The sequence below is a fragment of the Alligator mississippiensis genome, chromosome 8 (genome assembly GCF_030867095.1).
Source record: "Alligator mississippiensis isolate rAllMis1 chromosome 8, rAllMis1, whole genome shotgun sequence".
In the NCBI taxonomy this organism is placed as follows: domain Eukaryota; kingdom Metazoa; phylum Chordata; order Crocodylia; family Alligatoridae; genus Alligator; species Alligator mississippiensis.
In genome coordinates, this window is record NC_081831.1 from 71,354,041 (window position 1) to 71,369,591 (window position 15,551).

A 15,551-nucleotide genomic window follows, 5' to 3' on the forward strand; every position below is an offset into this window, starting at 1 on the left:
GCTGTTGAAATCAGGCCTAGTTCTGGAATTCAGAGCTGAAGGCTAAAAATCAGACTTGAATTCTGCTGCTTCAAGGTATTTCAGGAGCCTCAACCCACCATTTGTCTAAATTATTTTGTAGGGAGCGAAGAAGGGGGTGGTCTCTTGGATTGGAAACCAGTTAATCCATCTAACTAGCCAAAGATGTTACCTGTCATGTCTGCCCTCTTTGTAGTGGGTGGGTTTAATTCTGTAGAATGCGTATTTGTGGTTGGTAAATATTAGCACTGACTGATTAATCTTTAGCAAATTTATTCAAAGAATGTAGCCTTTCTCTTTTTACAAATAGTCCATGAGCAGTTTGTAATTATCTCCCATTTGTTCTCCATTCAGACTTACTTGATGAATTGTTCCTGTGTCTGTAGATTAATTTGAAGTCTATGCATTTGCAGAAAGTGAACATAAGGAAGAATTTGGTTGAAGTAGACACTTTTTTTTGTTCAGTTAAATGTTTTTAGAGTTTTTAGGTATCTGCAAAACAAGATACCTCACCCCTTGCATGCCACAGAAATTATTTCCCTAGCTTTCTATTCAGGCCAAACCATACAAGCGAGAGGCTGGTTTTTGCTGTGTTAGCCTAAGAACATAGGCAGACAAGGTTCTTCGGATAAATCTGATATCTTTTATTAGACCAGCTCAAATAGTTGAAAAAATAGTTGGATACAAAAAGTTATGGACTAAATGTAGACGTTGGATTTGTGACACCTTATAACTTGCTTAACATCTGACTCCCCAGGTACCTCTCCGCTTATTTAGCAGCTACATTCATCCCCGCAGCCCCCAAGCTGTCTCACCCACTGATTCCTCAATTTACATCTTTGCTGACTGCCGTTCTTGCATGTGGATCAGCCTCTGGCTTCTTTTCTATTCCTTCCATCCAGGAAGAGCACACACCAACTGCAGAGACTTCCTCAGCCTGACGAAGGGTGTTTCAACCCAAAAGCTTGCTTAGAAGTATTTCTCCAACTATTTGAGTTGGTCAAATAAAAGATATCAGATTCAGATTTACCCAAAGAGCCTTGTCAGGCTGGTCTTGACACCTTTTCACAGGAAGTCAGTAAACTGTTTCTTAACCCTAAAATTCATTATAAGAACATCTGAGATGTTTTACTGGAAGCCCAGGAAATTCAGAGCTGAGGTGATATTAAAATGGAGAGACTAGATATGAAAGGGTGGGAAAATATTGTCATTGGAATGTACTGTACACTGGTGACTACTTTTGAGAGGCTGAAGACTAAGCATAAGGCCCTTGTTAGGGGGAGGTGTTTTTACGATACTATTAGAGAATAAAACATTGTCTTCAGCTGGCTTGGAACAAACCACCCTTTAAAACAAAAACCAAAAAAACTATCACTAAGGGAGGGATGGCAGCCTTTTTTTTTGGTCCTAGAGTCTGTGATAGAATGACACAGGATAGCTGCTTTCTTTTCTGCTTTCCACAAATTAGAAAAAGGGCTATCACTTCTGAAGTCATTTTATCACTCAGCAGTGTCTTCAGAAATTATCTTCCACCCAGGTGCTAAGCCAAGAGTAGATATCTTAAGGGTTTTCTTGGTAGCAAAGAATATGCTGCTGCACTGTACCAGTTAGTGGGGCCTGGGAGAAAGGAGAAGTTGCCTAGAAATTACAGTTCAAGCTGTTTTGGGACTGTTGCTTTTTTTGTTATGCCATCTGAGAAATAAATGGAGGTATTGTGAGCAGTCCCTAGACTTGCAGGATTTTTGGTTGTAGTCATGTTGGTCTAAGGACATAGGCAGGCAAGCTTCTTTGGGTAGAGGTGATATCTTTTATTAGACCAGCTGAGTAGTTGGGGCAAAAAGGTCTTTGCAAGCTTTCGGGCACAAGCACCCTTCAGGCATAGGGAGTCTCTCTGCTGTTCTGAGATATCCAAGGAATGTTTGTCTAATAAAAGATATCTCATCTATGCAAAGAAGCGTCCCTGGATTTGAACATTTAAGAGTTGATGGGACCCTCATTTTTACCCTTCTTGAAGAGCCCTTATTTTATTGCATTTATTTTCCCTCTTGGTGCACCTGAGGCCATGTTTGACTTCCTTGGAATGAGGCTAAGCATAACAATTTGCTTTTAAGAGTTTTTGGGAGGAAGGGTGCCTTAGCAGATCGCAATCTGTGCCTGGGATAGTTGCAGTAAGCTGAATATGACACAGAGATTCACTTCATATTAACAGCTGAAATGCATTCCACTTTGCCTGTAAAATATAGTTTGTGTGTCACGGTTTAAGAAACAAACATTTTTATGTAAATGCCAGTTACACATCACATTTTTGCAGGGGTAAATTAATGGTACATCTGGCAAAACGTATGCACCTTACTGTCTTTAATTTGCATGGCTAAATATGCAAAAGTACTTTTACAGCCACACAGAATTGTGGGGGCTAATTATATTTCTGCCGAATGCTTAACTGCTTCTACTAGATTCTTCCTAATGTGTATGAGACTTGATTCACTGCGTTTTATTGCTCATGTCTCATTTAGGGATATTAATCTGTTTGAAATAGTGCACTTTTACAACAGCTTTTGAATTTGACAAGTCACTATTGTTCGTTCCTTGTATTTTTATCCAAGTTAAGCACGAGTTTTTATTACAACCCAATGCCTGATTGTGTTTAGTTCCATTAGTGTAGTTCTCATTACACAGTAGTAAACTGCTATAATTGTCAATAAATCAGAGTAGCCGATTAAACTGTTTCCCATTTTTCCTCAGTCTTTGGCTTGTGAATGAAATAAATTCTAGTAAGTTCTGAAACCCCTAGCTCTTTAGAAATGGCATCTAAATTCATTGGTTTATATTTATTGTAGGTGAGGTTGAAATTGGAAGATATTCAGCTGTGACCAGAAATGTATTTTCCAGAATATAGATTGCACAGAAATTTGTGAATGAAGAGGACCCATCTGCATCTCCTTAAATTATTCAGTTCTCTGCTTTATTTCCCCCATGCTGAAGATTTAATTGTTGAGTTGTACATTACTGTATTTTAACTTGTTGCTTAGTTTCTTACACATTTATTTTCAGTACCTGGCTGAAAGTGTTACCTATTCCATATTTTAGCACAATGTGCTGCAAACAAACAGTTGCCATAGTGCAAATGAGGTTTCATGTGTACAGAGTTCCACTTTAGGTTGTCTGAATACTGCCTGAATCTAGTAATTCTTTCAATCTGAATTGCATTCTTTTAGATGTTTGAAAATCACAAATAAACAGTTATTGAACCTTTTTTGAATTTACCTCATTTAAACTCAAACTCAGTTTTTATTTATTACTTGGCCTGTTTTTAATATCAGTGACTAAAACCAAGTGGGAGCACTGTTTTCATGCAACGCGTAGGAATTATTTGTATATTATGTGTACAACGTTGACCTGTTTAAAAAAAAAAAAAAAAAAAAGGAAAGAAAAAAAAAAAAGAAACAACCTGCGCTCCATTGTCCCTTGCCACACCTTTTGTTTGTCATGATGTTTTTAGATGAATTGGAAAATACTCTCTTCAAAACTGAAATAAATTAGGTTTCAATTCTACAGCTACAGGAGCTTTGTATCGCTGATCTTTAGTCTGAAAAGTTTCACAATGACATTTTAAAAAGAAAAAAAAAGAATTTTTTTTATCTGCTGAATTCTACCAGTGTAACCTTTTTTCTAAATAAACAATAGTTTTCTCAATGGGTCGTAAATCATTGTGTGTGTGGTGTCACTTTATTGGCTAAGGGTAGTACTAATGAAGCTTGGTGTGTAGACTTATTTCCTCCCTTAAAATTCTTCTGTTATGACTAGATACGTTTTCAGTTTATCTGCTATTCAGATCAGGTCACGACAGCTGGAAAAGATACACGAATCACATATGTCCCTCTCCACTACAGACCAGCCTTGTCCATTGCTGTAGATCAGGTCTGATGCTCGTGATTTCAGACCTGATCTACAGCAATAGACAAGGCCGGCCTGTAGTTATTAATTAGACTGTTTCGGTGACATCTGTAATCAAATAGATCTACTAATTGACCTTAACCGTGAATTATGAAAAGTAACCTAATCTAAATATCCTCTTTCAAATTCAGCCTTCCTTATCCATCTTCAGTATTTTTCTACCCTGTAAAGAAGAGGATAAGAATTTCTTTTTGTATCAGAAGAATGTGTTAAAGAAAATTGTTACTCAAGGGAGTGGTCTTTACTTGGCTGAGTATTACTGAAATGAGCCACAAACATAAATAAAAATGTTCAGGATTGGCTGTTCTGTATACATCAGGGAATGAATCCAGTAAGTGCAGTGACTGAATTGATTCTTGTAATTTAACAGGAGCTAGATCTCATTATGTGTGAATAGCAGTAATCTGTTGGCCTTCTGCCTTTAATTCCGCATTTTTAATAAACTTGGTATTAAGGGTCTTGTTCATTAGAGATGCCACCATATCACATTCCTTCTAATATCTTGCAGGAAAGATAGCTTAATGGTGTGTTGTTGTTTTTTTAATGCAAGTAACATTTCCAGAGCAATGTTACCTCTCAAAGCCAAAAATAATTCAATTGCTTTAAAAAAAAAAAAAAAAAAAAGGCATAATCATATAGTAGTATTTCTTGCTAATTTAACAAAATGTTGTAAATGTTTACTAGAAACATGCAAATACTGCAGTTTATCTATGGCTGACTTGGAAATAACTGTTAATGTAAAAGGAGGGCTTGAAAACAATTTGATTGATGACTGGATAACTTTCTTAGTGTCTCTATTGCAGGTACAATTATAAAACTATAGTTTAAAAATAATATTATTAACTAATGATTACATAAGTACTTGATCACATATGTCAAGTGTTCCAAATCCAGATCTAAACTGGATGATTACATGATTTATTAGTGAAAAGATGTATGGACAGAAAACTCCATTTAAAAACAACTGCGCTACAAGAACAGAAGTTGTCAAGGAATGATTCAAAGCAGGAATTAAGTTAAATTTACAGGCACAATTCTAATTTTGCCCTTTTGTGCATGCTATAATGCCTTATTTAGAGCATGGGCTGATGGATGCTGAGTGAACAGGATGGTTCTTTTAATGCTCCTTAGTGTGCACCCTGAAGCTTTGGTTAGAGCCTAATCCAAAGCACATTTGCTTCTGTTGACTTCACTGGGATTTGAATAGGGCTCTTACTAAATGCTGCAAATTACCATGGAATTGAATCAGAAATATTCTTTAATCTCCTAAGGTCTGTACTTATACTAAATTGTCCCTAATACATTGTTAGGTTCTCCACAGATCACAGTTACCTTTTGTTTCCCATAGATATTGATTTTTGTAGATTTAATCAGTGAGTTTGATGTCTTTTGCTGGGTCATTCTAGTTCTGACTCAAAGCCCATTAAAACCAATTGCTTTTAGATTTCTTAGTCTAATGATGGTAAGATAGTGACTTGTTGTCTCTTGGACTTAATTTAATTTAATATCCTTTTATATGAAGGGTGGAGTGGGCAGCAAGGTGCACAGTTGGCAGTCCAGAGGTTGCAAGTTTGAGGCCATAGCACAGGGATGCTTATTTAGGGAGGCAGGCCATTTACCGAGTTTTGGCAAGCTGTCGAGGGCTGCATAAGTAGCCCTGCCCCTTGACAGGTACCCTGCCCCCTGGTCACCATCTTGGGACCAGAAGTCCCACCCCCTAACCCAGGGGTGGGCAAAGTACGGCCCGTGGGCCAGATGTGGCTTGTGAGGCCATTCTATCCGGCCTGCGGGGCCCCTAAAAAATTTTTGAAAATTAAAATTTATCTGTCCTTGCTTCCTGTCAAAAATGACAGGAACCAGGTGCAGTAGGACCCATGGGAATCTGGGGAGGGGCTGCTTTACCCCCGCACTCAGCACCAGATTGTAGCCTGGCCCCACACCGGCTCCGGACTCACCCATAGGGGCTGCACCCTGGCAGCAGTAGCTCCCCACTTGCTGCTCTGGGCAGTGTTTGCTGCTGCTGCCCACCCAGAGCTCATGCCATGGTAGGCAGTGGTGAGGCTGCCACTGCCAACTCTTGGGTGCCCAGTGTGTGAGCTCTGGGCAGGCAGCAGGGGCAGCAGCAGCAAACAGTGCCCAGTGCAGCAAGTGGGGAGGCCGCAGCTGCTGCTGTTGCGGCACAGCTCTTATGGGTGAGCCTGGAGCTGTGTGGGACCCAGGCTGCCAGCGGGGGTGGGTTACAAGCTGGTGCTGAGTGTGTGTGGGGGGGGGGGAGTGGCTCCCTGCCCCCTACCCCCGTGACCTGTACTACAGCTGCTCGCAGCCCGCGTGGGGCTGGCTGTCCCTGCTCAGGACAGCCCTGTGTGGGCTGCAAGTGGCTGCAGCAGGGAGCACCGGCCATGGGGCAGGTGAGGGGCTGCTTTTCTCCATGCTCTACACCAGCTCCTTCCCTGCCTGCGAGCAGGGGGTCAGGGCTGTGTGCTGCCCCTTGCCTGTACTGCGGGGCTGGGGAGTAAGCGGGTGCAGGAGCACAAGGCCTACACTAGTGACCTGGGCCCAGAGCAGGGCAACAGGAGTACAGGGGTCCTAGCTAGCAGGGGCTCTATGGAGTCGGACCAGCTCCCCTCCCCCCCACTGGTGCAGCCCAACCCAGCTCCACAGACCCCTGCTGGCCTGTGCCCCCGCTCTGGGCCCCACTGGTGCTGGCCCTGAGACATTAGTCCCAAGACGGTGATCAGGGGGCGGTGTACCTGTCAAGGGGTGGGGCTACCCATGGAGCCCTCCACAGCTTGCCAAAACTGGGTAAGTGGCCCTCCGCCCAAAGTAATTGCCCACCCCTGCCTTAACCCCTGACATTTACCACCAGAAGTCCCTCCCCTTGCCCCCAGAACTACTTTCAGCAAGGGGTTTTGTCATCCCAGAACCAGAAAAATACCAAATTATATTCTAAAAATCAAACATCTACAACATTCATTAATTTGATTTCAAAAAATATTTTTGTCCTGATTTACACGTGTTTGTGTACTGTAGACAGGTGATCACACAATAGCTTAAAATGAAGTCTTACTCTTGTATGCTGTGGGGGGGGGGGGCGGGATGGGTATAGGTTTGTGGGGGGATGTGGGTATTGTGAAGTATGGAGAGGTGTGGGTGGGGTGAGGGAGCATGTGCATGTGTGGGTGGGGGGGGAGGGTGGTTGGGGGTGAGAGGGCATGTGGGGGTCTCCATGTATGGCAGTGCAGAGGGGGTGTGGGTGCATGTGTATGGTGGGGTGTGCACGTGGGATTCACCCTATGAAATCTCTCTGTCCTTCCCTCATGACTCTCTCTCTCTCTTCCTCCCTCATTGTATGGACACATGCACACCAGTCCTGCTTCTGGCCCCGGGGTACTGGCGTTCCCTGTGCTCCCACGGTCCAGCGATGCAGCCCAGGGCCACATGGTGCTGGAGCGGGCATGCAGGGAAGCAGTGAATGCTGGGGCAGGCAGAGGCTTCCAGTTGGGGGGATGTGGCTGGGCCCGCCTTGCTTCTGATCCTACTGACTTCCTCTGGGTCCTACTGCCCCTGGCTCCCGTCATCTTTGACAGACAGCTAGGAGCAGATAAATATAATTTTTCTAAACTTTATAGGTGCCCCACAGGCCAGATAGAATGGCTTAGTGGCTGGATTTGGCCCACAGGCCATATTTTTCCCGCCCCTGCCGTAGCAGAAGTGCTCATGGCACAGCCTGTTAGATTCCAAAGAAATATGAAACTTCTGCTAAATACCTTGTGACAAGGACACAAAAAAGCAGATTTGATGGATTTTATGGGTGCTTTTAGGATGGCAGTAGGAAGGAGGGAAACCTTATTCCTTGGTTGACATTATGCTGAACGTAGGTTTGTTTTTTTGTGAGGATTATTTTTCTTATGATCAGGGATCCTAGTTTTCTGTTTACAATGGAAAAATGTGGATTTTCTCATTTTAAGGAGAAAGATGTGGCAAATGGCATGTTTCCCCTTGCAGGCTGGCAGAGTTCCAGCCTGCAATGGGCTGGGGGGAGCAGGAGGAGGGTGATCAGGCAGGGGGTGCCATGTGTGTGTGTGCATGTACGTGGCAGCCATGCAGCAAGAGAGCAGCTCCTGGCAGGTAAGTCTGGGGGAAGCGGGTGAGGCCCGTATAGTGAGGAGGAATGGAGTTGGGGAGGGCTGGGACTGGAGGTGGTTACCAGCTGGGGTGGTATCTGGGATTTGTGGTCTGGGTCCAGGGTGGGTATGTATGGCCCCAGGGCCCAGCTGGAGAGTGGGATGGAGCCACAGGCAGCTTATGGCAGGGAGGGGGGGCAGTGGGAGGGCTGGCTCCCTGCCGCTGCACACACTGGGGGCTTGAGTACGTGTCCTGCAGATTTTTGTATGGGATGGCAGTGATCGTGGGCTGCTTGATGGACTCTTGGGGCTCCCCACACTGCTGCCCTCCCGCTGGGGCCTCCTCAGCTTAGGACCTGGCACAGCAGTGCAGAGCGGGACAGGGAGGCTCGATGCCCACAGGGAGCCCTATGCCACCATGGCGAAGCAAGGTGCCCCAGTGCCTGACCAGCAGCAGCGGCACAGAGTTGTTCCCCCTTCCCTGCTGCTGGGTGGGTATGGGGTGCCATGGCAGCCAATGTGGGAATTCTGGCAGCAGCACTGAGTGTTCCCACCCTCCACTGCCCTGCTACACTGGGTCCTGCCCACTGAGCTGCGGAGGCCCCTGGGGGGGAGTCCAGCAAGGCGGGGAGCCCTGAGCCTGCAGGTGTTAACCTGCATGCAACCCCTCCAACTCGGGCTCTGCTTCAGCAGTGCCACCCACGGGGCAGGGGGAGTTGGGCTCCACGCTCCGTGCTAGCCACAGCAGCTCCCACCTCCCATGGGCAGCAGCCAGGGCTCAAGCGCTGCTGATGGGGGCAGGGGGATGTGGACCTAGGTCCCTGGCCCCATAGTCCTGGCAGCTGGGGGCCCCCTCTGGCAGGGCCAGGGGGCTGTGGGTGGGGAGTGAGGGGGGCACCAGCATATCAGGTTTGTTCAGCCCCACAAGACAGTGATGGGAGGGGGTGGGGGGGAACAGGGACAGCTACAGCTGGACCTGCATCCTGGTGAGTGAAGGGGGCAGGGGGAACTCTGATTTTTCCAAGATAAAAAACACAGAATCAAATACCAAAATGTATAGATGATCAGAGGCACTGATATATTTACAATTTTAAAACAATTTGGAAGGTTATCAGTAAAACATGTACAACTGGTACATATATATAAAACAAAAGGCTACAGTATATTGTAGCATTTCATTTTAATCACAGAAAAACATGGATTTGAGGTTTTTTTAATTGGAGAATTTGCGATTTTTAAACAGAAAACCGGGATCCTGCTTATGATTCATCTTGGTCTCGCTGAAGTCAGGAAGAGCTTAGCTGCTGACTTTAATGAGCTTAATGCCTGCTGACCTGCTATGGTGGGCCCACTGTTATGGTGTGAATCTGCACTGGCATTTCTTACTTTCTGTATCACACCCTGGTCATTAAAACCTTCCTCCTTAGAAACATTCTTCCCCCCCACAGTGTTATTTCACCTTATTGTGTGCCCTGATGTTCTCTGAAAAGGGCTCCTAGAAACTATTTCAGAGTTTGTAAAAGAAGCATCCATTTACATCAAAAGGAAGGAACACATCTGGTCCTTCATTGTTAGTTACAATGTCTCTATAACCCATGTACATTGGGTTTTAACATAAAATTAAACTTGTTTTTTATCAGTAAATGTCAATAAATGGCAATTTTATCTCACACTCAGTCTGACAACATTTTCCATTGTTAATAATTGAGAAGAGGGGAAGAGCAGAAGGGAGTCACAGGCGGGAGTACACCAGGTGCTTTCTTTGCACAGACGAGCTGTGGGCAGCTTAGTAGGGGGGTGCGAAGCAGGCCCTATTTGATTCGAATTCTGGTTCTGCCCAAATTGAGGACAGCGATTCAATTCACTGACTTGGATTACTGTCCCTGATTCAATTCGGCCAAATCCGAATCTGAAGCTTTGGTGCTGATTCAGACATAGACACAGCTTTAGAAAAATTTTCTACGTAGCTTGAGGTACCAGTGTGGGTTGTGAACGCTGCGATGCTCGGGCAGATGGAGTGTCCCACAGGAGTGAGGGGAGGGGCCCCCGCGTGCTCAGCAGTGAACCCAGAAGTGGACTGGAAGTGCTTCTGGTCCACTTCTGGGCCTGCTGCCCAGCGTGCTGCTCCCTCCCACCCCCCGTGCACTCCTGTGGGACGCTCCATGTGCCCCAGCATCGCAGCACTCACGAGCTGCCTGCTACCTAGCCGTATGTAGAAAAATATGTAAAGCGGTGTCTGTCTGAATTGCTGAATCTTTCCGAATCTCTTTGAATCAATTCAGAGGGTTCCGATTCGATCTGGAAAGATTAAGGGTCCTCCAACTCGATTTGGATTCAGCCACCGAATCGGGCCAAAGCTCCACCAAATTGAATCGGGGCCTGAAGCTTTGCACAGCCCTACAGCCTAGTGACTCGTCGATTCATTCTCAGGTGCCGGGCAGCGGACCAGCCCTGCTGCCATGGCCAGGCACCCCTGCCCACCTGGCAGCAGCAGCAGAGGGCATAACTGCACCACCACCGCTGCTGCTGCCGGCGGGGAAGGAGGTGCCTCACCATCGTGGTACAGCTGGCGTGGGGCTCCTGGCAGCAGCACTGAGCCTCCCTGACCTTTGGGTCCCATCCACCGGGCCACAAAGGACCATGGGGAGGGGGGAGGACAGCAGGGTGGGCATCCCACATCTCCCCCCTAGCCCCCCTGCCCATGGGCTCCACTCTGGCCATGTCGCCCATGGGGGCAGAGGACGGGGGAGCCAGGCTTTGCTCTGGCCCCAGAAGCTGTTGCCTCCCACGGGCAGCAGCTAGGGCTCGGGTGCTGGTGGCGGGGAGTGAAGGGGCTGTGGGTGGGGAGTGGGGGCACAGGCAGGGCCAGGGGGCTGTGGGTGAGGCAATGGGGTCATAAATGGGGTTATGCTGAGAAAAGTTTGGGAAGCAGTGATCGAAGGAGAGCACGCTGCTCTCCAGAACCAAGGGCAGTGCCAGGTAGTCCTCAGCCGGGATTCTCTGATCACAAGCCTCTCCCCAAGTGTGCGCCTCCGCTCTGTACAGTAGTGGATCTTCCCAAGAGAGCGCATCCTGCCGCTGCCAGTATTGCCCTCCTGGCTGAGGTCTGTGCTGTGGCCTTGTGGACCATGCCTGTGGGGTGACTAGAGTGCCAAGGACCTCTTGGTTTACTTTTCCCAGCACTTACATTAAAAGAAAGTAAAAGCATATTGCAAAGTCAAGTGTTGCCAGGTGGATTGTTCTTGGAAACATGCTGACCTGTGCTTGCTACAGATAGATTTATGCGAGTATAACTTCATTAGGGATCAAACTCAGGCAGAAGACAGGTTATAACTTGGGGTGAAGGCAATGGAAATAATGTGCATCTATGAAGCAGCATTGGTGTTCAGTATTTATTCCTGTTGACGCTCCTGGAGTCCATAGTACAAGGCCAGGTCTTTCATTAGAAAGATGAGAAAAAATGATTCTCTGCTTCAAGACCATGGATGAATATGGCCAGTTGTACCACAGAGTGAATCCTCTTGTCTAACATCTCAGTTCAATGGTGATAGCTGCGACTTTGCTACGAACTGTCGAATTAAGGTTAATTTTTCAGGCAATGAGTTACAGGGACTCAATTTAAGAATTTGATGCGTGTGAAAGACAACACTCGTTCTATCCACATGCACAACCCCCTGTCTAGAAAATATCTTTTGAATGGAACAAAATCTTTTGAAGGAAAGAAACTACTGAAATATCCATACTGTGTCTTGGAGCCATTTGCAATTATACATCCTGTACTGCAGTGATTCTCAACCAGGGTGAAACAGCAGCCTGGAGTGCCCGGAGATCTTTTTATGGGTGCTGTGTGATGCCATGCAATGTTAGCACTGCTAGGTATGCAAATGTGATTCACAAGATAACCCAGAGATTTCAAATAGGAACCAATGTTAAAATCATTCTGCCCTGTTGTGGTTTTTCTGAGTTCTTTGCAAGTAAAGAATTGCTCTATTGTTATTCTGTAGTCAGAAACTGAGTGAAAACTAAGAGCTTGTGACTGGTTTGTTTGCTCAGTGATCACCAGAGGTATTTACTATTCTTGGCCTTTGATTACTAACAAGATGATATTTCTTTCTCCCGAATGGCTGACTTCAGTTTTCCAGACTGGAGGCATTCTCCTTTGTTCTGTTTTACAAATTGTCCGGGAACATATATGATTTTATAGCTATTGTGCAAACAACATAAAGGTCTTTTTGAAGATGGAGGCAAAACTAATTGAAATGCTGTTATGCATGTTAACCAGCTCTGAGATTTGTGAAGCTAGTGCTTTCTGAATTGTTACAGATCCAAACTATCATCTGAATCTAATGATGACCAATGAACTAAGGCCAGCAACTTCAAAAGTGACCAATAAGCATTGGTGCTTCTGTTCTGGGATTGTCAGTTTGATATGCATTAAAAGAGCGGGATGTTGAGAGGAGGCTGAGCACCCTACCTATTGAAAATCTAGCTCCGTGTGTGCCTCTCAACCACTGATACACAAGATCATTGATCGTTACTGACAATCTTAGCCCAAAGAGGCTACTAGCGCTTGGGAAGAAAATGGATTATTTTTTTCCCCCCAAAATACTCACAAATACTTCCTTTGCTGTGTTCATTTTACTCTATTGAAAACAAAACCAGTGTGATATGAATGGACAATGTATAGACTATTATTATGAAGTCATAACACTTAATTAACAAATATTCCCTATCATTAAACAAAGACGCTAATATTTAGATTGTGAGCATGGGTAAAAAGGGAGACATGGCTTTGTACCTATTTTATCATAAAGAAATTAAGTCATCAGTGGTGCGATCTTGTATGTGCTGTGTTCCAACCAAGTGACATCAGCTGGGGGGGCTCAAGGGACATGATACAGGGACGGAGATGCTGAATACTCCAGGTGTTGCATATTCATGGGTTTGAGCTGCAAAAATCCACTAGTTGGATTTATTCTTATTGGTCAGATGTTATAGCTGAAGGAATTAGGCACAGGACAGCTCCAGGTGCCCCAGTTCAAGAAGGGTATTGACAAATTGGAGAGGAATAATCATCATCATCATCCTGTTGTATCCAGAAAGGTTCTGGGTGGCTTCCAGTAATGACAAACGAACCCCAGGTAAGAACAGCAGTAGGCTCCCCAAGCAATACCCCCGAACTTGAAAACGACCTCACTTCTGCTACCCTGCCTGTCACCTATAAGAGCTAACTCCCCTGGCCACCCAATGTCAATGCCGTGTCTCACACCCAGGGAAGATCCTTACACTCTCCCCTAATATTTCTTTCATGCCTTTGTTCCCTCTCCTAATAGGGTCTCTGGCTGTCTCCAGAACCACATCGTTCTTCCCCTGCTCTCCAACAAATACAGCTGGAACAGACTGCCAATGTGGGCTCACCAGATTGGCTTGAGGTACTTACCCTGGGCTAGAAACAGTGCTGGTGAAGTCTGAGCGACCCCAAGGGTGGAGCAGGGGAGCCCTGCCCCGTGGAAAAGGAGAAGCCAATCGAAATAAGGGGGTTTCAGTCCCCCCATTCGCATGGAAGGGGGATGGCCGGGGTTGGGGGCCAGCCACCCTAGCCCTGGTTGGCCAGTTTGCAAGCCGGGGACGGACTGCTGGAGGGGATAAAAGCAGGAGCCGAACTGGCGCGCGGGGGCTGTTGACAGTGACTCTGGGGAACGATGCGGGAGGCCTAAGAAGAACTGGGGTGAGCTGACCCAGCCAAGGGAGCAGAGAGACCCCTCTGAAGAGCCTCGACGGCCCTGGGAGAAGAAGGCAGAGGCAGTCGGCTATGCCTCCAGCCCTGCAGCAGAGAGGGAGCCGCAGCCAGGGCTTGGGGCAGAGAGCTGGTGCCCCAAGGCCCCGTCGCAGTGTGCTGGACATGCTGGGCATCCTGCAGGCTAGGGGTGGCAGTCGGCCCCCCACTTCACTGCGGAGAAGAGGCAGCGGCCAGGAGTGCAGGCAGCATCCTTATCCGGAGCAGGGAGCTGGGCTGGCGAGTTGAGGAAACCCCTCACCTTCCCTGGGGAAGCAGGACAGCAGCAGGCAAGGCACTGGGATCCTGAGGAGCAGCAGAGTGCCAGGACCAGAGTCCCCCGGAGCTCGGGGCACAGGCTGGCACTCGGAGTGGGACTGGCAAGCCGCGAGGCGTGTGGGGCACCCAGCCAGTCATCTGGAGCACGTGTTTGGAGCAGCGACCCTGGGAGCTGCCTGTGCTGCTGACCCTTTGCCACTGACTGCCCCAGAGGGGACTCAGTCCTGTCCCTTATTCTGCAGCTGATTGTCATCAGATGGAGTCCCTGAGCTTTGTGCTTGGGTCATGCTGATTGCTGCAGGAACCTGCTCTGTTGCTTGCCCTTTTCGTTGCCACGGAGGGTCACCCTTCAGCCTCTTTGTGGAGCTGGGGTTTGATGCAATTTGATTGCTGCAGACCGAAAGAGCTTAACCTGTTGCAGCCTGTCGCTTATTGGGAAGCCTGTTGGAGCTGCTGGAAGTGAGCACCCTGCTTCCTTCCTATAGCATCTCAGCAGTGGCTGAAAGCTGCCAGTTACCCTACCTGTGGGTCTTGAGTCAAGGGTTGACTAATGCATTCTGGTTGGTTTTGTGATTCTGGTTATGCCATTTAAGTTCACATGTAAATAATCTATCCTATTATTCTTGTTTTGTAAGTAAAGTGTAAATAGTTAAATCAGTTAAGTGTTAGACCTTCTCGGGACCACGGGCTGCTCTGTGGGGAGCAGAGGCCGGCTGGAAAGTAAATTGGTGCTGGCCGGAAGCCCTGCCCCACTCTCGCCACTCCATCCCTGATATTGGGCAGGGGTGGCAACTATTGGGCCGCCACCTGGGTTACACAGCATTAAAGTCAAAAGTATCATAACAAGGACCTAACAGAAAGACCCTCCATCCCCATCTGTGTCTTTGCCAAAGGGCGCCCTTGAGCATCATCCTTTGGTGCCACCTGCCCAGAAGGGCCTGTCGGCTCTGTAGGGCCTGCTGGCTGTTTTGGTCCTTCTCTCCCAGCTCAGGAGGTCAAGATGGTGCCTGAGCTGGGCCCCAGCCCTCCCCCAGAGTTATCAGCCTGATTGCTAGCAAGGACAAATTGCTAAAAGGAAGATTAACCAAACTAAATCCCCAAGCGAGCTCAGCTCCAGCCATGTAGATCTGCAGCAGTTTGTCCAGGTTTATACCACAGTAAGTGGAGTCTGCACCTGTCCTGTAGCCTGCATAAATGACAACTTCCATCATCCCTTGCACCTGCATATATTAGTGGATGTCTGGAAGGGAGCTGCTTGCTGCGGGAGAAGAGCTGTTTAGTGCTCTTACTCGCAGGAACAGGATTAAGTTGAGCACAGATAAAAAAATTGCAGTGGGGTCTTTTGCTATCAATCTGCTAGAGAAAATGATGGATGCCCCATCATTTCAGACATTTAG

The 15,551-nt window shown here is 46.9% G+C and overlaps 1 protein-coding gene across 4 annotated transcripts in view; it reads left to right on the top strand.

The window, feature by feature from the left end:
- The window catches only part of THOC2 (THO complex subunit 2), an 85,894-nt gene extending 82,169 nt beyond the window's left edge, over positions 1–3,725 (top strand). For all 4 annotated transcript variants that reach the window (XM_059732834.1, XM_014607185.3, XM_059732835.1 and 1 more), the window contains one exon: positions 2,859–3,725. The gene's annotated coding sequence lies outside the window, so the exon portion shown is untranslated. The remainder of the gene's footprint in view (positions 1–2,858) is intronic.
- Positions 3,726–15,551: the final 11,826 nt, after the last annotated feature.